The sequence below is a fragment of the Camelina sativa genome, chromosome 10 (genome assembly GCF_030686135.1).
Source record: "Camelina sativa cultivar CO46 ecotype springtype chromosome 10, ASM3068613v1".
NCBI lineage: Eukaryota > Viridiplantae > Streptophyta > Magnoliopsida > Brassicales > Brassicaceae > Camelina > Camelina sativa.
Window position 1 is genome coordinate 24,116,319 of NC_141889.1, and position 27,430 is coordinate 24,143,748.

General features: G+C 37.9%; 2 pseudogenes; both read left to right on the forward strand.

Moving 5' to 3' along the window:
* The first annotated feature begins 1,604 nt into the window (after positions 1–1,604).
* Positions 1,605–15,966, forward strand: LOC104720603 (putative receptor-like protein kinase At5g39030; annotated as a pseudogene).
* A 6,337-nt stretch (positions 15,967–22,303) lies between these two features.
* Positions 22,304–23,653, forward strand: LOC147937273 (uncharacterized; annotated as a pseudogene).
* The last annotated feature ends 3,777 nt before the right edge of the window (positions 23,654–27,430 follow it).

The following is a 27,430-nucleotide window of genomic DNA, read 5'->3' on the forward strand; positions in this document are numbered from 1 at the left end:
GACTCTGTTACATACAACTCACATAACCGTCTAACAGAAAACTCACAATCTTTTATATTGAAATTGACTAACACGTGCGAACCTCCTTCTTGCACGTGTGCCTCAAGCTTCGTTCTTCCTTCGTATATACACTCTATGTAGCCTATCAGTTCTCCTTTCTCCTGGTACCGAGATCCCGAGGGTGAGACTTGAGGGTGGGACAGTATGACTCGAAAACGGGAGGTCTGAGAATGAGATCGGTATAGCTTGAAGGTTGCGACCTAAGAGTAGGTGAGTTGGAGGTAAAAGTGTCAAGCACATGGAGATAAGAAGTGTGATTGGGGGTTCAATCTCGGATTTCCTGTTGTGATCGGATGCAGATCTGAGGGTTGATGGGGGTTCATTCTCGGGGTTTCTGTGTGTTGACCAGGAGGGTCAGGTTTATGCTGGCCAGAGGGGACTAGAGTTGTGATAATTGGGAGACTCTTGTTTGGGTTGAACTAAGGATTGAAATTTCAGTTTAGAAATTTTATTTAAATTGAAAATTGAAAACTTCACCAAAAAAAGTCATTGTTTTGTCATTAACAAAAAAATATCATAACATCAAATTAATGTTTGTTAGTAGCCCTTTTAGCACGATTAAGGGACATGTTTAGTTTGGCTGAATCAACGAAATATAAATATCAGTAATAGTTGATGTGAAGAATGATGTACTAAAAAATTCATGTTTTAAATTACTTAAATCTAAATATTTTTTAAGGGAAAATCATATTTTAAACCTTCAAAGTGTCATTGAGTAGCACTTTAAACCTTGAGATATTATATTTTCACTAACACTATAAACCTTTAAACTGTTTTCAATAACACTTTAAATCTTACTTAAAACAAACTTTCATGTTTGTACCGCCACGAAAATTGACGGAACAGTAATATCCGTCAACGTAAAATAGTTAAACAATATTGGTTTGATTTAAATACTTATTTAATTAATTTAATTTAATTTAATTATTTATGAAGATTGATAAAACATTAAAAATACATCAAAGCAAAAAAAAAATGAAGAATCAGAGGTAAGGTTAAAACATTTGACAAATGATTTGAAGCAGCAATATATTCAGAAGATTCATTTGTTTCCAATAAGAAGTCAATCGATTTGAATCAGAATCCAGTGGAGATGTATTTATTAAAAAGATTAATAATGTGAAGAGTAACGTCGTAAAAGTTTTGCCTATAATGAAGACGAATACAAATTTATTTTTTTATCTTTTTATTTATTTATAAAAACTAAAACTAATGAAATTTTAAATTAAACCAACATATTGTAACTATTTTGCGTTGATGGATATTATTATTCCGTTATTTTTTATGGCGGTACAAAAATGAAAGTTAGTTTTATTTAAAGTGTTAGTAAAATCATTTTAAAGATCTATAGTGTTAGTAAAATTCTCACGAGGTTTAAAATGCTATCCAGTGACACTTTGAAGGTTTAAAACATGATTTTTCCTATTTCTTAATATATTTTGACATTTTTTGTTGTGTAAATACGCCATTTTCTTGTAAACAATCACCTACACTGAAAAAAGTTTTTATAAAAATTGAAGGATTCCTTTGTGGTTAACCAAAGAATGGTGATTCCTTTAGATTTTCCCGCACCGTATCTTTACATAGAATTGCTTAGAGGATTCTCCTATAGAGATCCTGGAACATCCAACGGAACTGTTGTGATGGGTCGTGCGAAGATTCAGTTGCCTCCTTGGAGTAGCCATGGCCGGGGCGTGCGAACATCCATCGATCTCGTCGGTTTTAACGGTAATCGATGTGTCGTGAAAAAGGGATATGTAAAATATTTAATGACAATTCATAAGAAAGTTGTTAATCATCGTCTTGTTCTTTAGGAGAATTAGGGTTTAAAAAAAAAACAATTTTGAGTAAAAAATAGGAAGGAGAGTTAATTATCTGAGTCTTGGTGAAGAAAAGTATAACAGAGGTTAGGAGAAACGTATAAGTTCAACTCAGAAGGTGACTTGGCTCACACTCATCATGATGTCACTTTATGTTAATGATTAAGATCCTAACTCCTAAGGATGAATGAGTATAAGTAACTCACTGCTGCACTCACCATATAACCTCTAAATGATAATGCATGGTTTACCATTTTGAAGAGGATTGTAGGAGGAACAGTATTGATATGTAAAGGTAATAGGCAGTATAACGTTCAGATTCAATGATGACAGTGAGTTTGCTCAAATTTTGATGAGAGTGGTGGAGTTAATCTCTATGAGAACTCTGGCAATGAAGGGGTGTCACTCCAAAGAATGATACTTGTTGTTCCATCAAAGGAGCTCAAAGATTGCAATAGATAAGAATGGAGTAGTCTTTATTTGGTTTTTAAGGTAGCAATAGCAAATATCAGATTTGAGCGATAGAGAGTTGATTTGTTTTTTGTAAGAAATTTCTTGGAAACATTAATTTTTTTGGTTTGTCAGTCAACAGTTGACCCATTGACTAATTCGTTTGGTTTCGTTAATGGAATCGGGATCGTCTCCACGCCTGACCGGTTTTACTCAAAAGGGACGGTTTGACGACATGATAAGAAACGTTGGTAGGGACAACATCAACTTTGAGATTGTTGTAAATGTTTGCTTCATATGGGCTTATTTGGTCTGAACTATGAACTGGGTCTATATTGATGTGTAGCACATACAGGATCCGGGTTATGTAGCCTGCAGGAATGAACCAACATAAGCTCTAGGGTTTCACTATATAAGAGAAGCTAGGATTGAAGAAACTAGATAAGCACAAGCCGAAGAGCACACACTAAAGAAGCTGGTGGTACCTTGGTGGCGGCTATAGGGAAGGGCGCTGTACAGGGCAGAGAGCATGCGTGATAACTCTCTAATTTACATGTTTTAAGCATCCTTTTTGTCCATATTCTTCATTATATTTACCCTAACTTTAGCAGTTTTAGGTCATTTACTATAGGAATTTGCATTTAGGCCATTTAGGATGTTGCATTCTTGCATTTGCATATTTTGGATGAAAACAGGTGCTTTAGAGCCTAAAATGGAGAGAAAAAAGGTCAAATCCGAGCATGTACCCTAAGGAGCTATTGAGCAGGAAGGACAGTCTGAACACCAATCCGATCGAAGAGGATCCAAGAGCAGGAAGAACAATCCAAAGATCTATCCGAAGAGCACCCCGAGCTCATCCTCGACCACCTCATCGAGCAGACCCTCGGGCAGGACTGGGAAGCTAGGGTTAATGGGTTTCCATATATAAATCCCCCCTCTTCTTCCTCTCGCCTTAGCACGCCGCAGACACCCAAACCAAAGAGCGAGAGCTTCTCAGAGAGATTTTGAGCGACTCAAACACTTTTCCCACTGTTAGGATTTATTTTTATTTCTTTTTGCATTTTCGATTCTATACTCTTCTACTCTACTCTATTTTTAATACAATGCAATTCTCATTTATCTATGTTTTTGTGTTTCTTTCCAAGAGATCTGAGTAGTGAAGTAAGGTTTCTAGGGATGAGATAGACGATTTTGTGTTCTTGATCGGTTAGGATGTCTTAGCTTGGATGTTTATGTTTTATAAATTCCCTTCTAGATTGGTGTTCTTAAGGCTATCAACAGACCGAGAGGTTGAGATTAGATCTAGGGCATTTTACCATCAAGAGGTGTATATGAAATGCTTGAATAAATCAATGCTAGAGATTTACTCACTTAGCCTAAGAGATTAGATGAGTAAGGGTTTATTGACAATAATGAATCGGTTTGTATTGCCTGTTTGATCATATTTCTCCAACGAGAGTTGGGTAGGGGAGTGATTAAGGTTGATTGTTTCTATCACGAGAGTGTTTTAACAAGATTTTAGAGATTCATTGTCTAGGGAATATTTGCTTGAGGCATGTAGGACTTCCATACTGGTCAGGAATGCTCAGGGGTCGATAACCCCATCCTTAGGAGCTTTCGTATTTTGATTGTTTACATTTTTATTCATAACTCGATCCCTTACCCGAACAGGCACACAATCACCTGCTTCGAGTATACCTTCGAGTTGTTCATACTCGTCTTGTTTACTCGACCACCCCACGCGATCCTGTACCCGAATGCTTGCATCGAGTACATAAGTCATGTGGTTCTTGTTTATTTACTTTATTTTAATTATTTTAGGATTGTTAGATAAAATCCCAACTATTGCTTGGCTTGACTTGCTTGTCTCTGATTGCATCTTATCTGCTAGCATATCAACCATTAGGATTGATAACCCTTTGTTCTACAACTGCATAAGGAATTGATACCCTGGGTGAAAATCCTACTATCAATTTGGCGCTGTTGTCGGGGAAGCCCAAGAAGCCAACCCTCTCTATTTAAGGAGCCTCAACCTCACAACTTCATAACTCCTTAAGTTTTCTCTAAACCCTAAACTCTTTGTTTTCCAAACTTCTTCCCTCTCCAAAGAAATCGAGTTTTTCAGTCTTTCTGAACTAACCCTATTAATCTCGAAGTTTAGCTTTTTCTCTTTTCAAGGATTCAACAATGGCTCCAAAGGTGAAGACTTACCAAAAGAAGGGGAGCAGATCAGCCTCTGCCGCTGCTAGAACCGGAGGTGATACCGCCGAAGCTCACGATTCACAAGGAAGAGGAGATGTTCCGCATTCTCAACCATTGGCTGGACGTTTCGCATCCCCAACCCGATGCTCAACCCGACCGTCTACCCATGCTGGCACTCGAGCACCTGATCGGGTAGATACCCGAGTTCTCTCTCCTAACCCAGTAGAAGTTGCAATCCGCCGATCTCCTCGACCTAGGGACCTGACTATGTCCGAGCGAACCGTTACCGACCCGATGGAGGTCGATTCAGATGCAGAAGGAGGAGAACCGGAGGAGATCCAAACCTCCAGGGTGAGAAGCAGAGCTGCGGTTGCAAGGGGGAAGAGAACAGCCTTTGAAAAGGCTGAGAAGGTGGCTGAGAGGGCGGCTAAAGAAGAAGATCAAGACACGGAGGAGGAGAGCCGTGACTGAGAGGAGGAGCACAGAGAACGCCCACGCCTGGCTTCGAGGAGGCTGAAGCAGAAAGAGGTGGAGACTCCGGCCAAGCTCTTCAAGGTCCTCCGCAAGATGAACTTTGTTGGTACCCGCTATCCCCACCGAGAAACAATGAAGCAATTGGGCATCGCTAGAGATGTCGAGTTCCTGTTCGACATGTGACACCTGGGCCAGATGATGCGAGCCAACCTCGAGGCTTATGAGGAGGATACGATACACTTCCTTGCCACACTGCAGTTACACTTCTTTGAGGACCACCCGACCCTACTACCCGATCGGGGGATCAGGTTCATCACTTTCTCCGTGCGCAACAAGGAGTACCGGCTTACCTTCAAGGAGATCGGGAAGCTGTATGGTTTCAAGGCTGGGAGTGGAGAGAACATGGAAGTGGGCAAGGAGGAGATGAAGTCCCTATGGCTGACAATAGGGGACAAGCTTCCGTACAAGTCTACAAGCTCCAAGTCTGCTCAAATAAGGAGCCCTGTTTTGAGGTATTTTCATAAGTCCCTAGCTTGCACCCTTTTTGCTAGAAAAGAGACTGGGAATGTGAATGACCATGAGCTCCAGCTGCTAGACATTGCCTTGTGCGGAGTGTTAGACAATGCTAGGGATGGTACACCGCTAGTTGGACATGCTGCGGACACTAGTATGGTCTTTGTGCTGCTCGATCATTTCCTTTACCTCAAGTCATGGGCAATGAAAACTGATAGAAGAGAGGGAGCTGGAGAGATCTCAATAGGAGGATTGGTCACATCAATTTTGGTGGCCTGCGATGTGCCTTTGAAGGGAGTAGTTCATGAGCCGAGATGGCTAGACATCGACTACCTCACCTTGGCGAGATTCTTGGCTTATGAGAGACCAAATGATATGTTCTTATTCAAGTTCGTTCATCCAACAGTCAGGGCTGCTCAAATGGTTTTGCCCAACGTCGTGTGCACTAAGATCCGGCTAGGACAGAACATAGATTTCATGCCACCATGGGAGGAGCTGTACAACCCCGAAGGTGAATCCGAAGCTGACCAGAGAGAGTCGACAGGGCAAGGACAAGGAAACAATTCAGAGGACTACGATTTTGACGAGTATGTTTGCTCTCAAAAGCAACCTGTTGGAGTGAGGGAAGCCAACAAGAGGATAGGGTGGTTGAAGAGGATGAACAAGTTTTTGGCAAAGAAGGTAAAAGACCTCACTGGCTCAGTGAAGGTAATGGGAGGACAGATCAAGGAGCTGCAAGACAAGGCAAGTTGTGCCTCAGCTCCCAATTCGGCTTATGCACCCACATGGATGGGGAGGAGCGGAGCACTGGAAGGAATCCGAGGATTAGCGCCTCCAGAGCCCCACAGGGCATCCTCCTACAAGGCCCAAACAGAAGAGGATGTCACCAGACCCGATAGATCGCGGAGAAGCCACTCAAATGCCTATCCGATGCCTAACCCGATGGGGTACACGATGCCCTATCCGATGCCCCAGCCGAACACCAAATCGGGTGACCACTCAGGTACTTACCCTCCGCCTTACCATATGCCATACACGATGCCATAATCGATGCACCCTACAATCGGCTATACGGGTGACCTTTTCGGACCTCTTCCACCATACCCATCGTACTATCTGATGCCCTACCCGATGAGCTATGCGACGCCTTACCCGATCAACCCCTCAGATGCTGGTATGAGCAGGTCGTCCGTGCGCATAACCGAGCTCTCTGATGAGCAAATCCCGGCACCTGCTGAAGCCGGTGACGACCTTGGCTACACGTTGGCGAGTATGGAGGCTGCTACAACCTCTTTCTTCACCAACCCATGAGGTACCACTTTCATCCAAACCATTGTTAATACCATTGCATTTTATTTTGTTTCATTTTGTTTGATTCTCAGATTTCTTTTTCAGACTTTTTAAGTTTGGGGGAGGGTCTGAGAATTTATATAACATTGTGTTTTATTTTTTTATTTCAAATTTTTGCATGCTAGTTTTATTCATTTGAGTCTGCATCTATTTGCATTAAAAACACTAAAAATTTGAAAATTTTGAAAAAAAAAAAGAGTGGTCATGTAGTTGCGTTTTCATATTAGGATTGAGTCTAGACTTCTTCGTATAGGATTGTTGCATATGCATTTTAGGTGACAATGATTAAAACCACCTTGTTTAATGCCAAACCTTAGGATTGAAGCTATAGCCCTTAATCACAGTTCATTGTTGCTAGATCAATCTTTGGAAAAAAATGAAAAATCTTTGTTTAAAACCTTGTGTCTTTTGAAATCTTCCTCCACTTGCTTGAACATTGAATCATCACTATATTATTTTACTTAAACTGAACTTAAATTGTCTTGCTTATGGAATTTGAATACTTGCTCATGGTAACTCTAAACTCGGGTTAGCACTCCATTTTTACCCATCTTTTCGTTTAACCTGATTTGTTTTTCTCTACCCTTGAACCCCAAACCTTTCTTTCAAACCTTGTTGTGAATTGATGAGTGAGGCCTTTTCATTGTGCTATAGGTTGTGAAACCTTGAGAGTATTGAGAACGACAAAGAAATGGCTCTTGTTTTAGCTAAGTTTAGAATCATTTGGACTAGCTAATAGAATCAGTTTTGAAAGATTGGTGGTTAGCATGATTATTTGGGGTTGGGTTGAGGAATAAAAGAGAAATTAAAGAAGAAAGTCCCTAAGGTCTGATTCAATTAGCTCTAAGTCTCTAAATAAAAAAAAAAGAGAAAAAGATCTTGCTATAGTCTCCTAGAAAAGAAAAAGAAAAAAAAATAATCTAGGAATATTATTAGGAGTTTAGCAAAGAAAGAAAAAGAAAAAAAAAAGAGAGAGAGCTACATGTTTAAAGTTTAGACCTTAGGGATTATAAAAAAAGGAGTTAAAATCAAGAATATGGGTAGTATTATTCTAGGGGGTTTGATAAAAAAAAAAAAGAGAAAGTGAATGAGAAAAGGGTAGATTATCAAGAGTTAAGCTTTGTATGCCCTAATTGTTCTCAATCTTAGATAGTTTTCGCAACTGTCTATCATTCCATCTTTTGAGAGAAAACCACCCAAAGATATTGTTCGAAACCACCATACCAAAAAGCCTTACCCTTGAAACCGATTGAGCTTGATTCACCTTCCATTTGCAAGAATTCGCCAAATACTTTAATGAATGTGAAAGAGATGTTCTTTGTAATTGCAAGTCTTTACTTTTAGTTGGAGGATTTACTAGATCGATGCATGGTGATAAACATAGAAAAATATTTGCAAGTATCTTGATTGATCTGAGCAACATTAAACTATCTTTAAGGACTATAGCTTGAATCTTTCGCTTAGCTCAAAAGGTTATGAGTCCCATTTTTAACCTCTTCCTCCTACTTCCTTGCTAGAGGACTAGCAAGATTTAAGTTTAGGGTCTGATAACTCTCTAATTTACATGTTTTAAACATCTTTTTTTGTCCATATTCTGCATTCCAAGAGCAGGAAGAACAAGAGCAGGAAGAACAATCCGAAGACCTATCCAAAGAGCAACCCGAGCACCTCATCGAGCAGACCCTCAAGCAAGATTAGAAAGCTAGGGTTAATGGGTTTTCATATATAAACCCCCTGAAACAACCCGACCCGTTTTTTTTAATAAATACAATATATATAATTAAGCATCCCATACTACTTAATTAACCAACCCAAACCACAACTCATCATTAAACCAGCAATAACCATTAAGCACAGCGGGAACATACCAATAATACAAAACCAATACATCATCAATACAATAACACTCCTAACCAATCTATCCAACAACCTAGCATAACTCTATCCAAGGTTCCAACATAAACAATGTAACCACCAACACACAAACGAGACCCTAGATCATCCTCCTCCTCATCGCCACGATTCCACGTCACATACATGCACACCACAAACAACAATTGAGATGCATGAGTATTTGATAAACACTCAGTGAGGCAATCCGGGACCCCCCGTCCCTCTAGCAAACGATCATAATGTCCTACCAACACCATAATCTCTCCCAGAATATCACCACTGTCATGGCCACCCCAGGCCTCACTCCAGACATCTCAAACACTTTAGATGTCCCCCCGCACACTTTCCAGAAATGGACAAGTTCTACCTCCCGAAAAACTTTCCATTTTTAGAAACTATTCATTTATGGAACTTTCCATTTATACAACCTTATATTTATGGAAACTTCCATTTATAAAATTCCTGAGCTATTTCCTTTCCACATTACACACGAGTCACAAAATCCAAAATAATTCCATTTGCAAAACATCCACTCCTACAAATCACACCAACGGTATTTCCTGATACCGGCGTGATCCACCACTTGACAACAACTTTTCAATAGCCAACTGCACCCCCCCCCCCCACAGCTAAAAACACTACACAACTAACAATACAGAAAACAACTTACCGTGGAATCTCATTGAAGGCTCGAAGAGGATGATACAAGGACTCGATATACCACAAACAAATTGACTAAATACTCATAATCAATTTCCATTCACAATATCATATATCATGCAACAGGAAAATAATTCACCCAATTAAATTCCTAGCCGCTCTAACCATCCACTTAGCCATCCTAAAACCGTAAGGGCTCTAATACCAAACTGAAACAACCCGACCCGTTTTTTTTAATAAATACAATATATATAATTAAGCATCCCATACTACTTAATTAACCAACCCAAACAACAACTCATCATTAAACCAGCAATAACCATTAAGCACTGCGGGAACATACCAATAATACAAAACCAATACATCATTAATACAATAACACTCCTAACCAATCTCTCCAACAACCTACCATAATAGTATCCAATGTTCCAACATAAAAAATGTAACCACCTACACACAAAAGAGACCCTAGATCATCCTCCTCCTCATCGCCATGATTCCACGTCACGTACCTGCACACCACAAACAACAATTGAGATGCATGAGTATTTGATAAACACTCAGTGAGGCAATCCTCCCATCTACTAGGCTATACACACAAACAACTGAGATTCCCCATCTTTACCAAACAACAAACAAACCAGGAAAATCACGAATCAGACAAGTTGGTGTCGACCGACACCAACATTGTGTCGATCGACACCGACTCCGCAGTCGCGTTCTACGCTAAGCCGCTCGTCGAATCTCCGTTTCCAATCATCTCCAATCCGCTCCAAACTCACCCAAAAGTTTCAGGAACCTATAACAACCATAACACAACCACCACAAGCACGAACAACACCACAAAACACAGCAAATCAATCAAACAAAGGATTCTCAGGCTTAGATAAGCCATGATCATGCACTCACCTCTTTTGCAGGAAGATTCTAACTCAACAAAGACGAATCCAACCCTTAGAAGCCTTCTCCTTTATTCCTAGCACCAGATCTCCACTCCACAGCAACAGATCACTCCACACAAGCCAAGAATCTCTCCAAAAGCCTCCAAACTCTCAAGAACACCTTTCTTCTCTCTTTTCTCTTAGAACGGCCAAGACAACCTCCTTCTACGACCTAGGTCAAGTTTTCCCTTATATACATGGTTTAAACAACCCAATAAAATCAAACCAAACTAGAAACTACAATTAAAAACAACCTGGTCGAACCATACATTGATGGTGTCGATCGACACTCCCCTTGGTGTCGATCGACACCCCTTCCCAATAACCAGAAATTGGTTCGCGAGTGTTACCCCCCCCCCCCCCTCTTCTTCCTCTCGCCCTAGCACGCCGCAGACACTCAAACCAGAGAGCGAGAGCTTCTGAGAGAGATCTTGAGCGACTCAAACACTTTTTCCACTTTGTTAGGATTTATTTTTATTTCTTTTTGCATTTTCGATTATATACTCTTCTACTCTACTCTATTTTCAATACAATGCAATTCTCATTTATCTATGTTTTGTGTTTCTTTCCATGAGATCTGAGTAGTGAAGTAAGGTTTCTAGGGATGGGATAGACGATTTTGTGTGCTTGATCGGTTAGGATATCTTAGCTTGGATGTTTATGTTTTATAAATTCCCTTCTAGATTGGTGTTCTTAAGGCTATCAACAGACTGAGAGGTTGAGATTAGATCTAGGGCGTTTTACCATCGAGAGGTGTAGATGAAATGCTTGAATAAATCAATGCTAGAGATTTACTCACTTAGCCTAAGAGATTAGATGAGTAAGGGGTTTATTGACAATAATGAATCGGTTTGTATTGCCTGCTTGATCATGTTTCTCCAACGAGAGTTAGGTAGGGGAGTGATTAAGGTTGATTGTTTCTGTCACGAGAGTGTTTTAACAAGATTTTAGAGATTCATTGTCTAGGGAATATTTGCTTGAGGAATGTAGGACATCCATACTGGTCAGGAATGCTTAGGAGTCGATTACCCCATCCTTAGGAGCTTTTGTATTTAGATTGTTTACATTATTATTCATAACTCAATCTCTTACCCGAACAGGCACATGATCACCTGCTTCGACTATACCTTCGAGCTGTTCATACTCGTCTTGTTTAGTCGATCACCCCACCCGATCTTGTACCCGAATGCTTGCATCGAGTACATAAGTCGTGTGGTTCTTGTTTATTTACTTTCTTTTAATTATTTTAGGATTGTTAGATCAAACCCCAACTATTACTTGGCTTGACTTGCTTGTCTCTGATTGCATCTTATCTGCTAGCATATCAACCATTTGGATTGATAACCCTTTGTACTACAACTGCATAGGGAATTGATACCCTGGGTGAAAATCCTACTATCAATGTGCAGGTAGTCATACATGGAGCTTGAAGTTGTGCGCAGATCCATGATAAAGGAGCAGAATCTTGGCTGGGGTCAAAGGGCTGAGAGTTGGACATAACCTAGTCTAGGTTTAAGGTGTCTTCGGGACACTCTGATGAGAGACGAAGGTGGAGCTGCTTCTTTAGGTTCTGAAAGTGTTTCATGGTTAATTATACATGGAGGGGAGAGCTGAACCAGAGACATAGAGAGAGGAAGAAGAAAAGCTGGATACTCTATGGGTTTTCTTCTTCAGGTTTCTTTGTAGTTACTCTCGAAGCTTTGTATATGTAACACAATGTAAAACCTTGAGTGATTGATAGTGGATGTTTGTGGGAGAAGGTTCCCACACGAGATGTACCCTCTGCATGAGGGGAACTCGTTAAATCTCTGTGTTATGTTTATGTTATGCATATTGATCTGTGAAGTAGAAGACACTACAAGAAAATAAGTACATTGTGACGTAATATTTCGTCACAATAATTTTTTTTTTCTCACAATAAAAATATTGCTACCAATATGTGACGTTTAGTAAATGGTTACAATACAATCGTCACAAATTGTTTAAAGTTACTAAAACATCACAAGAGTTGTGACTAACTAATAAGTAGCCATTTTTTCACCAAATGTAACGATATGTAAACGTATCGAAAATGTCACAATTATTTACTGAAAATATTGTCCAAAATACGTTATATTTCATGACCGATACCACATATCAAGTTTGTCACTATTTATGATGTTGTTGTAGTCTCAAAACGTCACACTTAGTGCCCTGTAAAATGTCACTTGTCCGTCACAGTTACTAAATAAGAACATGTATCAAAACTGTCATTCATTATAACAAAACTTTAGTCCCAAACCCGTATTGCATTTTGTTACTATTATTACGTTATAATGTTTAACTCATCACAACCAACAATTAGTGTCAAAATGATTACAGTTAATGACCAAAACCATCTTCTCCTATTTTTCTTAATATTATTGTTTTATTGTCACAATGATACATAAGCTATATATTAATAATTACAACAAACTTATATAATAATATTGTGACGAAATAATTACGAACTTATGACTAAAAAACATGTCACAACATAGTATCTAAAAAGTCACAAATTTGTGACAAAAAAAATTCGTCTCAATCTAACGTCACAATATCCCTTTTCTTGTAGTGAGAGGAGTAGGGGCAGAGTCGCGGTAAGTGGTTCACTACAGAGGTGAATTGGGGTCTGCGATTCTTAATAGAGATAGACAACTCGACGGCTTTCAAGACCGTTCACCGGATTAATGTAGGCGGACGAATGGTGGATGAGGTCAATGATTCGGGAATGTTCCGGTCGTGGCTTTCTGATAATTATTTCGGAGATCAGGCAATGACTGTGACCATTCCAGGTGTAAAAATCATCTACACCAAGAAAAATCCGGCGTATGTTGGGCCGGAGGATGTGTATGCCACGTCGCGCCAAATGGGGAACGTCGGGAACCCTATGCTAAACCTGAATTTCAACCTGACATGGCTTTTTACAGTCGACGCCGAGTTTAACTACCTTGTGAGGCTTCCTTTCTGTTAGACATTACTGGAAGTGAACAAAGCAAATCAACGCGTCTTCTCCATCTTCATTGTACATCAGATTGCTAAGAACCAAGTGGATGTGATTCAGTTAAGCGGTGGTTCTCATATTCTGATGTATCTAGATTTCAGTGTGTATGTTGGTTCCAAAAATGGGTTGAGACCTGATCTACGACTTGAGTTGCACCCTTACATGGACACTGGTGCATCGTATTGTGAGGCTCTTCTGAATGGTGTAGAGATTCTCAAGCAGAATTATTCTGATGGTAATCTGGCCGCACCTAATCCATATCCTCGAGTATCACCAGACTTAACACCAAATCGTGTAACCTCACAGTTTCGAAAAGGCAAGTCACATCTTTTGGAGAGAATCCTCATAGCCCTTGGTTCCGCAATTGGGCTGGTCACTTTTTTTGTTGTCCTGATCTAGTTGATATGTGAGATAAAGAGTAAAAATAGAAAGGAAAATAGTTTCGGCATGTTCAAGGTACTGCTGAAACAATACACTTATGCAGAATTGAAGAACATTACAAAGTCATTTTCACACACAGTTGGGAAAGGAGGATTTGGAACTATTTATAGAGGAAACCTTTCTAATGGTCTGAAGGTTGCAGTAAAGGTCTTGAAGGACTTGAATTGAACTGGTGAGGATTTCATTAATGAAGTCACCAACATGAGCCAAACATCTCAAAAGAGGATTGTGTACGAGTTTTTAGAGAATGGGTCTCTGGATCAGTTTATGTTTAGAAAAGAATCATTGACTCTAGATGTAAAAGTACTATATGGAATCGCGCTAGGCATTGCTAGGGGATTGGAGCACTTGCACTATGGTTGCAAAACAAGAATTGTACATTTTGACATCAAACCTCAGAATATCCTGTTAGATGAAAATCTTTGTCCTAAATTCTCAGACTTTGGCCTTGCTAGAGGAATTTTGTCACTGATAAATACTAGAGGAACTATCAGATACATTTCACCTGAGGTGTTTTCAAGAATGTATGACAGAGTCTCGCAGAAGTCTGATTTGTATAGCTATGGAATGCTGGTCCTCAAGATGATTGGTGCAAGGAACAAAAAAGTAGTAGAAACAATTGATTTTGCAGCTAGTTTGACTTATTCTCCAAATTGGATCTATAAGGATCTTGAAGAGGGAGAATAAACATGGATATTTGGCGATGAAATAACCATAGAGGAAAAACAGATTGCAAGGAAGATGATTTTTGTAGGTCTCTGGTGTATTCAACCATGCCCAACAGATCGTCCGCCGATGAACAAAGTCGTCGAGATGATAAAAGGAAGTGTCAATTGATATGTATATATTTTACCATATTTAACTATAAATTATTCACATCTTTTACATGTTATATTAGCTTATTTTTTACTTTCATGTAGTTTAATGATTGTTTATGCATTAGAATAGGATTTGCATTGCATTTGCATTGTTTCTTGTTTAAAGAGGTGAATTGGACTCAAGAAGCATGGAAATAGCATCTGAGATGAGAGGAGTGCAACCAGTGAAGCGGATAGGAGGTGAATCAAGGAGAAGACCAACAAAGCATGAAGCACTCGACCACCACTACTCGTGCACTCGACCGTCTGCTACTCCAACACTTGACTATGTGCAACTCGTGGACTCAACTGTGTAATACTCAGGGACTCAACCGTTTGGAAACAAGGGAATGGACCACTCGACCATGCCACTCAACCACTGTGGTCGAGCACACGAGCCGCCTCTCTATTTTGTCAGCTAGCCAAATAAGGGCTTCCTTCCCTCACTATATATATCCCTTGTATCCCATAGCCGCCCATAACTCTCTCTTTAGGCAGAAAAGTATATGTAGCCACCAAAAACCTAATTTTTACCCCTTAAGGGTTTTTAGCTCTTATTTATCATTTGCAACTTTTATTTTACAGTTTTTCTCAGATTTTAATATCTTGTAAGTCTCATAACTTTCTGGGTATTGAGAATCTGAGTTTGCTTCTTTATATTAAGTTGTTGTTCATCATCTCATATTTCTTATCATGCTTGTTTCATCCTTTTCTGGGTTTCTGTTTATTATCATCATGATCTGTTCATCTAAGTAGTGAGCTAGGATTCTAGAGATGGATTAGGCTGGTTTAGGGCTGTGGTTATTTAGAATATTAAAGCTTGTTAGATTATATATCCCTTCTGGGTTAGGTATGCACTAGGTTGTTCTTATATCAAGAGGGTAAGGATAGATCTTAAGCTTCTCTACATCACACCAATGTTAGGGTTGTTAGATAAAGCTAATACTGGAGATTATTGTGTCTATCCCAAGAGATTGGTTGTATAGGGTGGTTTTTGACAAATAACTTGGATCATTGTTCACATCCTGATTGCATAGACTTCACACACTTTATGGATTGACATCTCTTATACTACAAGAGCATAAGAGAATTGAAACCTCTTGCACCTGATCGTCATTGCTTATGTCTCTGTTTGCATGTTTGCATACATTCATTGCATAAGTACACCAAAAAGAACTAGTTTCATCAATGCTCTTGAAGTCCCTCCTAATCCTTCAATGCATATTTCTAGTGGACTTATTGCCGAATCTTCTTCGCTTTATGATTGCAGAGAAACCGAATAAAAACTGAAACCGTTGATCTTGTTGAATGGAATTTTGGTATTGTAGTGTAGCATACTTCTGCAGACACGAGACTTGGCAAGCAAGGTATTGAAAATAAACGGTCAAAAATAAAAATGAATAAATCCTTGGCGCCTAAGAAATTCACATTTGTTTTTGTGTGTATCATTTATAGATTTTCGTCATTGTGTCATTGTTTCTTTTATATGTTAAGAGTTATAATAGAATACTTTTGGGTGAATTAGGTAACTGACCAAAATCACAATTGAAATGAAGAATATAGCATGTTAATTGGAGAAATTAAGTTACTAACCAAAGGGCAATGAACAAGAATGCATAATATAAAATAGAAAATTAATCTAAAAATTACATAGAAAGTTTGAAACATCCTATAGTATGAAACAAAAATACTTCTCTAAACATCCTATATTATGAAACGGAGGGAGTATAACATAGAAAACTCAAATTATCAAGTTAAACGTTCGTAAAAAATTAGATAGTTGTGACAACCAGTCCCGCGGACCGCACTAGTCCACCGCTACCCGCTCCAACGGACCCCAAGCTGGCCCTACAGGGCATCGATCCTAACCCCTCACTGTGGATATCCAAATTCACCAGGAGGTTATTGGTGCGCCAGGCGTTCCTCGAACCCTGGTCTCCACCTTTTAACAACCTTCACACAGCTCAATTGGTGACAGCTTGTCCTGTGGGAAGGTTGTAAAGGGTGGGGACCAGGGTTCGAGGAACGCCTGGCACACCAATAACCTACTGGTGGATTTGAATAACCACAGTGAGAGGTTAGGATCGATGTCCTGCAGGGCCAGCTTGGGACATATGGGGGCAAGCTAGCAGGGGCTAGTGGGGTACACGGGACGAGTTGTTACAATAATTAAATGATATATTATGGAATAAAGCATGATAGTAATGGTTTGGGCGGCGTTGATAAAATGGTAATAATAGTGATAATAATAGTGGTGATCGTGACGATGATGGTGGTAAGGATGCTAGCGTCTGCGATAGCTGGTGGTGATGTCAATGGAAGTAGTGGTGGTTAGTGACTGTCGAGTTAAACAAATGCAAAAAATATATATACCCTAAAGGATACAAGAGAACTCAAAATTTCAAAGTATACCAAATAAAAAATTGCTATCTACAAAAAAATTTAATATATATAACGGCCCTAAATTGTCGACCTGAATGTTATTAAAAATACCTTGTCTTATATCCATGATATAATATTTTCTATATTATAACTTTTATCTATATTATGTTTCTCCAATACTAACAAACCAAATGTGACGAAAGGAACAAAATTCTTATAAACTGTAGTCAAATTATTTATGCAATAGAATATATATTTTTAGTTATAACTTATAAGAGAATTAATGCATAATATAATTAATATATAATAATCTATATTAGAGGTTGTTATGTTCAGTTTTTGTTGTGTAACTTTTTGTTACCTAGCCATCAAGTGAGAGAAAAATATTGTAATTGTTGGTTATATATAAGGGTTAATTTGGACATTAATATACATAATACATAGAACTAGGATCTAATGTGCAGTACACCGCAGAATAATGTTTGTATTTTAAAATTTTCAGAAAAATATTAGATTATACTATGATGGATTTGTTTAAACGAAGTACACTTGTGGTTGTAGTTGCAAAAGTTTGCATAAACATTTGGTTTGGCTCCTAGCCTCCTAGGGTTATCAATTGCATAAACTAATAATTAAAAATTGGTGTGTTAACGAAAGTCCTATGAATGATTGACGCGCATATGCGATTATGGTGGTTAAATATTAAAAATTATCATAATAAATATAATATATAATTGTAAAAATTCTATTATCATGATAAAATAAAAAAAATAAAAGTAAATATGATTAATAATTAAAATCATATATGAAGTACTTAATAATTCTTCAAGAACAAATAAATGTTGTAGTAAAACATTAAATAATAATTCATATTAGAAAATTTGTGTTAGAGAATGGTTAGTATTTAAGATTAACATGAATATATATTGAACTTGATAATTTGGTTTTTAAACATTGGTTATAACCAGTTATAAATATAAAAACCTATTTACCGCAAGAAAATATTTTATTTATATATACAATTATGTTAAAATATTACTTTTATATTATTATTTAAAGTATATGATTTAAACCTTTTACTTTTAGATTTAACCCGTAGTATATACGTAACTAAATACTGATATTACATATATGTTCAATATTTTTTATTTATAGAATCTTAATAATTGTAAAAATCATATACATAATTTGAAATGTACAACATATAATTAAAAGGTATAATTTCAACATTCAAATCTAGTTCACTAAAGTTACTCACATAGATTTCATATAAATTTAAATGATGAAATGTTGCAACAAACATATATGATTTTTTTCTTTTGTCAAACATATGAAAAACCCTTATAGAAGTAACAATTAGGCTCTTTTGCGTTTATGAGATATTTGAAAGATGGCTAAACTGAAGACAAAAATTAATTCGTAAAACAGTGTAGAGTTCACGACATAGAGAGTGAAAGTTAGACTTAAGACAGGATGCTTACAGAAGAATCTCATCTTCAATAGTACCCCAATTTCCATGACCACTCCCTCATGTTGTTTATCACTTACTAACATCTTCAAGTAACAAAAAAAATCACAAAACATTAGAAGTTAAACAACCCAACTAAAATAGTGAACAAAACAAAAAGAAAGCTTACTCACGATATGTCCCACTACGACGCTTATAAGTTTTTTGTGGTCATTCAACATCAGCTGATTCACCAGTGAAAAATCCACCACAGCACCTACTCCATGACCACCTCCACCACAGTATTCACCAACATACCCACTTCGCCGTGCGTCATCTCATCAACATATATATTTCCGGTTTAATGTTTGCAAACATCATATATGTGAGATGGAATGAGTGTGAATCCTCCTAGATTTATAGCTGAATAAAATCTTTACGAACCTAATTAACGTGAAAGCATTAGGATATAGAATATTTTCATTATTAGATCTTTATTCGAGAATGCAAATCACGATTGATAGAAAGATTTTTTTTATCAAAAAATCGAGAAAATATTCCTATAAATGTGACTTTTGTTATCATCATAAAATAAATAATTAGTTACCATATTTATCAGAATCTAATTACTTGTGATTTTAATGTATTTTAATCGGTAAATCAGTTTCAATAATTTAGTTTAAACTTATCAATGGAATAAGATATAAATATTTTCCAACTCTAAGCCTTTTTGGCCAAAACTGTTGTGAAAATGTTAATATACATATAAGTGATTGATGGTTAGAGCGGTTAAAAAGTGAATCTCTATTATATTATTTAAGCAACCTTTAAACAAATAACCCTATTCCTGTAATATATTACACAAATGCCACTGTATTTAATTACAAAATATAATAACCTCATCTTAATATTAATTTGTTGTAACCAAAAAATGGTTACCCAGAAAATAGCAATTGAAAAAGGGAGACTTGCAAAATTAGACCCCTTACTTGAGTCAATTGCAAGACTAGACTCCTCCTTTTCTCTCTCCAACATTTACCACTTTCTGCCTACTAAATCTTCTGCCATTCATTGTATTCACAGAAGTGCCATTATTTCTGATTTATTTGAATTTCTTGCGAAAATGTTTATTACATCCATATCCTCATCTTCTTGTCTTATTTACGGTTGTACCACCGCCATCAATTTTCCAACAACCATGAACAACTAAATTTGAAGCTCTTAATGCTTCAACAACCCGATTTGTGAGCTTAAATAACACCCAATGCTATGAGAACTTCATTTTCTTCCATCTCCTCTCCATTTTAATCGAAAAAAATCAAAGTTCGTTAATCTTGTTATATCTCGTGAACAAGGGAAATTGGCGCTGTGTTTCTTCAGTAGTGACTAAGTACGACGTCCTCGGTGCTTGACATTGCGAAACCACCACCGATAAGATTATTTTCCGGTAGATTTCGTGATTTTCTTTGTTTTTTTGTCGAAATTAGACTTCATTTGTTAGTCCAACTGTCATCATATCATGTAAAGTCTACTATGTGGTCAGTTTTACAATTTAAAATTTATCGACTTTCGAGCCCGTAGACTAAAATTTCAGTCTCCTTAATTTCATTTGAAAACAAAAAAATATAGTTTAGACTGCATTATAATATTTACAACCGATACCTCGTTTGCAGTCTACTAAGGTGTATTTTCGCAATTGACCAAATTCTTGACTTTTTAGTGATGACTGCATTTCTAAGTCTTCTTACGATAATAAACGAGTAGACTTCTATAGTGACTATTTTTGGAGTTGACCAAAATATTTAAGCATTGACCGTAATATTATTATATTAAAATAACTAGTTGACTGCAAAAGAAGTCTACTAATCAAAAAATTAAAATGTTGGTCAACCCCAAAAATGACCACGACAGACTGCAAACGAAGTCATCATTACTATAGACTTCGTACGTAGTCTACTTGGCAAAAGTCAAACTTGGTCAATTGCAAAACTAACCACGACGAAGTTTACATTTTCTTGTTGACGGATAGATGAAGTCTACTTGTTAGACAGAAGTCTACTGTAAAGTCAATGGGTTGGTCAATTGCAAAAATAACCAGAGTAAACTATAATTGAAGTTAACAAGTGGAACTTTCCATTGAAGTCTACCTAATTTTATCTATTTAATTGCAAAACTGACCAAAAAAATAACAAAGGATGACCACAAAAGAAGTCAACCAGTTCTGGTAGACTTTGTCCGCTGTCTACTTTGTTAAATTGTAATTGCAAAAATAGACCACAAAAAATAGACTTCATTTGAAGTTATCTTCGTATAGTCTACTTTATATTTACCCATTGACGTCAACATGAAGTCAGCAGAATTTGAAAACCAAATTATTGCAAATTGGTGAATAATTTTTAATATTTTCTTGTTGTATTCTTTGATATATGTTATTTACTTGCCTCTGTATGTTTTGACATGAATCCATATTATACATATGGAGAAATCAAGTTTTTGGTTTTTATAGGCAGTTAGGTCATTAAAGTAGACTAATTTACGAAGTCAAACCGTTGGAGTTATTTGTGAAGTCTGTATATTTGAAATATTGTTTAATTGAAATTTATAAAATTTTCTTTTTGATTTTGTAGTTCATTTGTTTTGTATCGGTTATGTACTTGCCTCTGTCTATTTTTTTGATGATAATATATTATACTTTTGTATCAATCATGTTTTTGGTTTTGTTAGGCATCTAGGTTATTGATTTAAGACTTCTACGGATAGTCAGCTATGTAATGAGTATTTGACTTGCTGCTTACTCTTTCAGGTAGATGGCGCAAATACCTGTTGTTTATGGAGTATGGGTGACGAGAAATGGGTCTTGGCATTTTGATATGGATGGACGCAAAGGTGGGAGAATGTTTTTTTTGCGACACAGCTTTACATACGCTGAGCTTCTTGAAATGGCTGTAGAAGATTATCTGATTGACAAAGAAACAGAGATGGTTCAGTTATCGTATCCCTTAACCGAGATGATGCTTCAGCAATTGCCCCAAGATACCCCTCCTGTCTATATCACAAATGATAGATCAGTTCAAAACTTGATAGATTTTAGTAGTAGGAATGTTGTTCGCCTTTGCGTCTCTACGCGATGCATGGATGGACAGCCGGTTAAGGAATGTGTTAATGATATAAACAACACTTGTTCTATTGACGATGGGAAGCCAACAGATGAATTTGGTGACGATGTAGATCCAGGTGCCGATGAATGTGTTGAATAATGTTAAGAAGCTCTCCATGATACTACAGATGAGAAGCCAAAAGATGTTGATGACATGGATTTCGATTACAGTGAGTACGGGAAATTTGAAGATGAAGATGATGATGAAGATGGAGATAACCTGGATGTAGATGCTGAAGAAGGGAAACCGTTTGTTGGTGATATTCATTGACAGTTAAATAATCCTTGGATAGACCAACTGAAAGTAGATCAATGCTTTCCATGCAATCATGATGTCAAAACAGAGGTGCGTTTGACTGCCATTATGTTGAAATTCTCTTTCAAAATTAAGAAGTCCACAAAGTCTCGGTTAGTGGCAATATGCTTTGTGCCAGCATGCACGTGGAGGGTCGTGGCCACTGTGAAGAATGATCCAACCACTTTTTGGGTCACCAAATATCTGAACGTGCATACATGTTCTATTGTGGACCGCATAGCTCACCGTAAGCGTTGCACCTCCTAATATATTGGGATGCTTTTTGTAGACCGGGTAGGAATAGTAGATGGTGTTGTCCCACAACATATCCAAGATTCAATGAGGAAAATGTTCGGCATGACATTGGAATACACAACTTCGTACAGGGCTTTACAATATGCCTTGGAATATGTGAGAGGAAACACCGAATCTGGATATGAGAAGTTGCCTTATTGTCTTAGAAAAATAGAGCAGTCAAACTCGGGAAGTGTCATTGACCTTGTTGTTGATGACGAGCATAGGTTTAAGTACCTTTTCGTATCTTTCGATGCTTTAATCCGTGGTTTAAATTACGTGAGGCGAGTTCTTGTGGTTGATGGGACCCATCTCACCGGAAAGTATAAAGGTGTATTGCTAGTCGCTTGCGCACAGGATGGTAACTTTCAGATATTTCCGTTGGCTTTTGGAATTGTCGACTCGGAGTGTGATGCTTCATGGGATTGGTTTTTCACCAAATTAAGTGAGTGTATCTCGGATGAATATCCACTGGTAGTAGTTTCGGATAGGTGCAGTTCAATAGCTAAAGCATGTCGCAATGTTATGCCATGGGCAACACGAGGGATATGTTACTACCATCTCCACAAAACATAATTTCTAATTTCCGTGGGAAGCAACTGATGTACTTGGTGAAAGGGGCAGCATATGCGCATACGCATGATGATTACAACCGCTACATGGCTTCCCTTACTAACGTAAATCCGGCCCTTGCAGCGTACTTGAATGAGGCAGATCCAGCTTTTTGGTCTCGGTTTTACTGTCGAGGAGATAGATACAACATCAAGACTAGCAACAATGTGGAATCTATCAACTCCATGCTAAAGAAAGCCAAAGGTTATCCCATCACATATCTCATTGAGTTTATTACGAAAAAGTTAGGTAGGTGGTATTGGAAAAGACGAGAGGATGCACTTAGTCTGACAACCACTTTTAGTCGGGGTGTTGAGTATTGGTCGTAAGGGAGCATTATGCAGATATGATGATGGTAGAACGCATTGATGGTTGGGGTTTCTATGTTAGGGTGGGCAACATGACTGTTTGGTTGACTTGGAAGCAAAATCTTGTTCATGCGGGGTGTTTGATGTTGAGAAAATGCCATGTTCACATGCAATTAAGGCTGTCAATTCAAGCGGATGGCATATGTACTATAGAAAAGATTATGTTTATGCGTCGTACGCGGCTACCATCATGCCCAATGTCGAGCACGATCCAATTAGGCCAGATATCCGATGTATACCTCCCATACCGAAGCGGAAGCCTGGAAGGCAAAAGAAGCCTCGTTGGCTAACATGGCTAGAACTGTCACGTAAAAATGGGAGCAAGCCGAGGAAGTCTCACAAGCAATATGCTTGTTCAAAATGCTGACAGCCTGGACATACTCGACCTCATTGTTTAAGTAACAATCCCACTTGATACATTTTTAACGTTTTGTATATGATCGTCGGTTACACTAATAATTATTTGTTCAGGTTACTGAAGACGGCGAGTAGAAGTTCACTTCATCGTGAAGTCACCTAGAATTTCCCTAGCTATAATTTGTCTCTGTAATAAATTTTAGGGATTATCCCACGTGTTCAAGTCGACATTATTAAAGACTAGTACTTAACTATCATTTACTCGTAAGACCATTTTATGATACTCGTCTTCTTAACCAACCACCATCAGCTAGAGAATGATGAGTCAAATTTCGGGGTCAGTTTCTGGTACAAATTCGCATATACAAACTACTGTGGTAGATCAACGATTATTGTGAAATCATGGACAGATGCAAATCCGGAAAGAAATTTCTTCAGATGCACTTTTCACGGGTTTTCCCATTGGTCAGACGCAGAACCATCACGTGGTTGGCAAAGGCGGAGCTTGTTGGATGTGAGGGATGATATCCGTCAACATAGAGAAGAAATCAAGGTAATTAAAGAATCTATAAGAAAAATGAAAGAACAAGTTGTTAACTGTTTGGTGAACTTTGGGGTGGTTAACACATATGACGAAGACAAGAAGAAGTTTGAATGTGATTTACTGGCAGCCAATGAAAGGGAAAAAACGCTTCGACAATTCATGATTCCCTCTTGGATAGGTTTCATTGTTGTCATCGTAATGTGTTTTGGGATGTGTACGAAGTCTCTAAGTTAACTTCAATCAGATGTCTATTAAGCTTTCGATGTATGATATTGTTTCAAGTCTACATTCATTGTACCCTTTCGATATCTCTACATTTGTTTTACCCTTTTGCTATCTCTACATTCGTTGTACCCTTTCGATTTCTCTACATTCATTGTATCGTTGACGTCTCTTCATCTTCTTCTTCGATCATTGCACCTATAAATATCCTCTCAATTTCCACTCAATCTATTGCATCTCCTTCTTCGATAACAAGAGAATAAGTTGGTTATGAGCTATGGCCGGAGAGAGTTCTAGTAAGCGTAACCGAAGCAGTTCCGATTTCGAGTGGGAAGAGGAAGTAATAGATGTCATGAAAGATGCGTTTGAGAGGACGAGAGTCGTGGTTGAAGAAGAGAAGAAGGATCGCTTCAAAGCAATTCTTCGTACGATGAGAGATCACATGAAGAAGAAGGAAGAGACTACCGCCCTTGTGCATCAAGTGGATCTGATCGACACTCAACTATCCCAACTGAATCAAATATTGGGTCAACAACTTGTCGACTTCGAGGCAGAGCACAAGAGGTTAGAGGAGATGAGAGAGGTTGCGGAAGCTGATGTCAAACAGTGTGTGGTTCCTCCTCCTATTGATTAGGGCAAACTTCATGTCCCTCTCGACGATTAGTTGCATCATCCAAACTCCTATTTGTATTTTATTTTTTAACTTAATGTATGCATACTGAATACCTATTTCTATTTTCTATTTGTCAACTCTACATGAATAATGAATACCTATTTCTATTTCTATCGGTCAACTCTACATGTCCATTGTGCATCAAGATCCATTTGAAGTCTCTAACTTAACTTCAGAAATATGTCTACTAGGCTTTTGTTATACGCTATTGTTTAGAGAAGACTACAACAAGTAATTAATATTTTAATAACTAACTAATGAGGAACAGACAAGTGTAAAAATAATCAGAGGCGACAAAAAAAAAATAAAAAAAATATTGGTTCTCTCTTCTTTCTCTCTCTTTCTGTATTATTTTATTAATTTTTAATAAGAATTTAAAATAACACATTCCCCGATAAAATTTATATTGCTTCTCGGGTTCCGACAGCAGAGTAGAGGGAGTAACGGCGGGAGAGCAGGTAAAAAAGCACTTTGTTGGCATTTATTGAAACTCTGTAGATGCCTTGGCATTAGGTCCGACAGCAAAAGGATGAACCACTGTTTTACATATTGAGATATTAGGTGAGAGACAACGTTAAAAGAGATAATTACGAGTACAATAGTAATAAAGATGATCCCACAAAAATATATGGATAGCAGCCTATCATCAGAGTTAAACAAAAAATTTAACTACAAGAACAAAAGTTCTACATGTCTATTGGACAACAATATTCATTCGAAGTCAGCATCGGGATTTCTCTGGGACCTTGTTCTTGTACGTCCTGCGGGTGATGAATGGTTTGGATACATATAAGTTACTAGAGTTTTGACAAATAGAATTTTTGAAACATACCATAAAAGTTAGTAGAGTTATGGATCTTTCTTTAAGAAATCAAGTAAAACCTTCTTCAACTCCATGTCTACTTTATCAAAAGGATTGTACGCTGATGTGGCTTATTTATCACCCATGATAGTCTTGGCTGTGTTATCACCAACGAAAGGAGAACGTTGACTTGACGCCAACCTCTCAACCCTTTCAGCCTTGCCATGTGCCGCAATCCTAGCGGCTTCTTTCCTTGGTTCTTGTTTCTTGGCTCTAGCAGTCAAGTCGGCAGTTGTTAGGATTTCCGTGCGAATAAACACAGGTGGGTCTGACTCAGTGTCAGATGATTCAGAGCTGACTTTCTTTGGCACCTTCGTATCCGTACGAGTAACAGATGGAGATGGTTTCAGGGTCTGAGATTTCCCTGGCTTGTTCTGCAAATTCCGATTTAAAAGTTACATGCTCATTTATGAAAACAAATAATATTAAAGTCACCTCATATGTTTAATTTCTCTCAAATAAATCAAACAAAGAAAACACAGATATAGAAGTCTACTTCACATAAGGAAGTCTACTTCACATAAAGTAGATAGTTGTTTTTTTTTCTTCGAAGTTGACAACTTCTGGAAGTCTATTTTTTCTTCGCCTTGTACCTGGTATTGTGATTGTGAGGGATCGTAGTAGGAAATTGCAAGTGTTCAGAACTAACCATATCCGTCTGAGAGTCCTTCTGTTCCTTTGATAAAGGATCAGCCTCTTTCGTACCAGTTACATCTCCCTTCATTTTGGTAAGATCCGAAGGCTTTTAATCTTCCCATTCAACATGTTGAAACCTTCCTTCATCTGATCGTGCAGAGCTGCTCCCCACATGTCGAGCTCATCTTTAATAGAATCCAAGATATTGAACTCCAAGGCAGTTGAAGTACCTGGACAGTGCCTCTTCCCACTTTGTTCATCAAATGTACCAGCTCTCTTCTTCTCACTCTTTTCCTCCACCTTCACCTTCGCATTGTTAGATTCATAAATACCAACCGTCTGCCACAAACCTCTCCCCCACTTCCATGGACCAAAATCCCCATTGAATGCTCTCAAAATGTTATCAATCTTGTCATCAGCTTCATCGTCTTCCCAAATAGGACTAATCATGCCACCAATGGTTTTGAAGTATCTGAAGTTTGTCTACAATTTATATAAAACAGTATACTAGTTCAAATCTAACACAATAATGGTTACTGACTCATCTAATATCGTAGATAAATTATAGACAAATCACAGAGATGCGTACCTGTTTTAGAATGCCCTCTTTGACATATTTTCTACCACGAGAACCGCGGTAAGCAAGCAACGGTGGACTTGGATTGTTCGCCAACGGTTCCCCAATTAATTTGCCAAAATCAGGCATAGATTCGTACACCCATATCTGCAGAGGTTCGACAAATCCGTCTATGGTGTAACTCTGCTTGTTTAAGTCCTTCTCCTTAACAGACACAATCAGGTTCTTGAAAGCAACTCTTCCCCAGGGATAATCAAGAAATGCATCTAAATCCATGACTAGCCTAGCCATATTTAGACGGGTGGGCGTTGATGGTTTCCT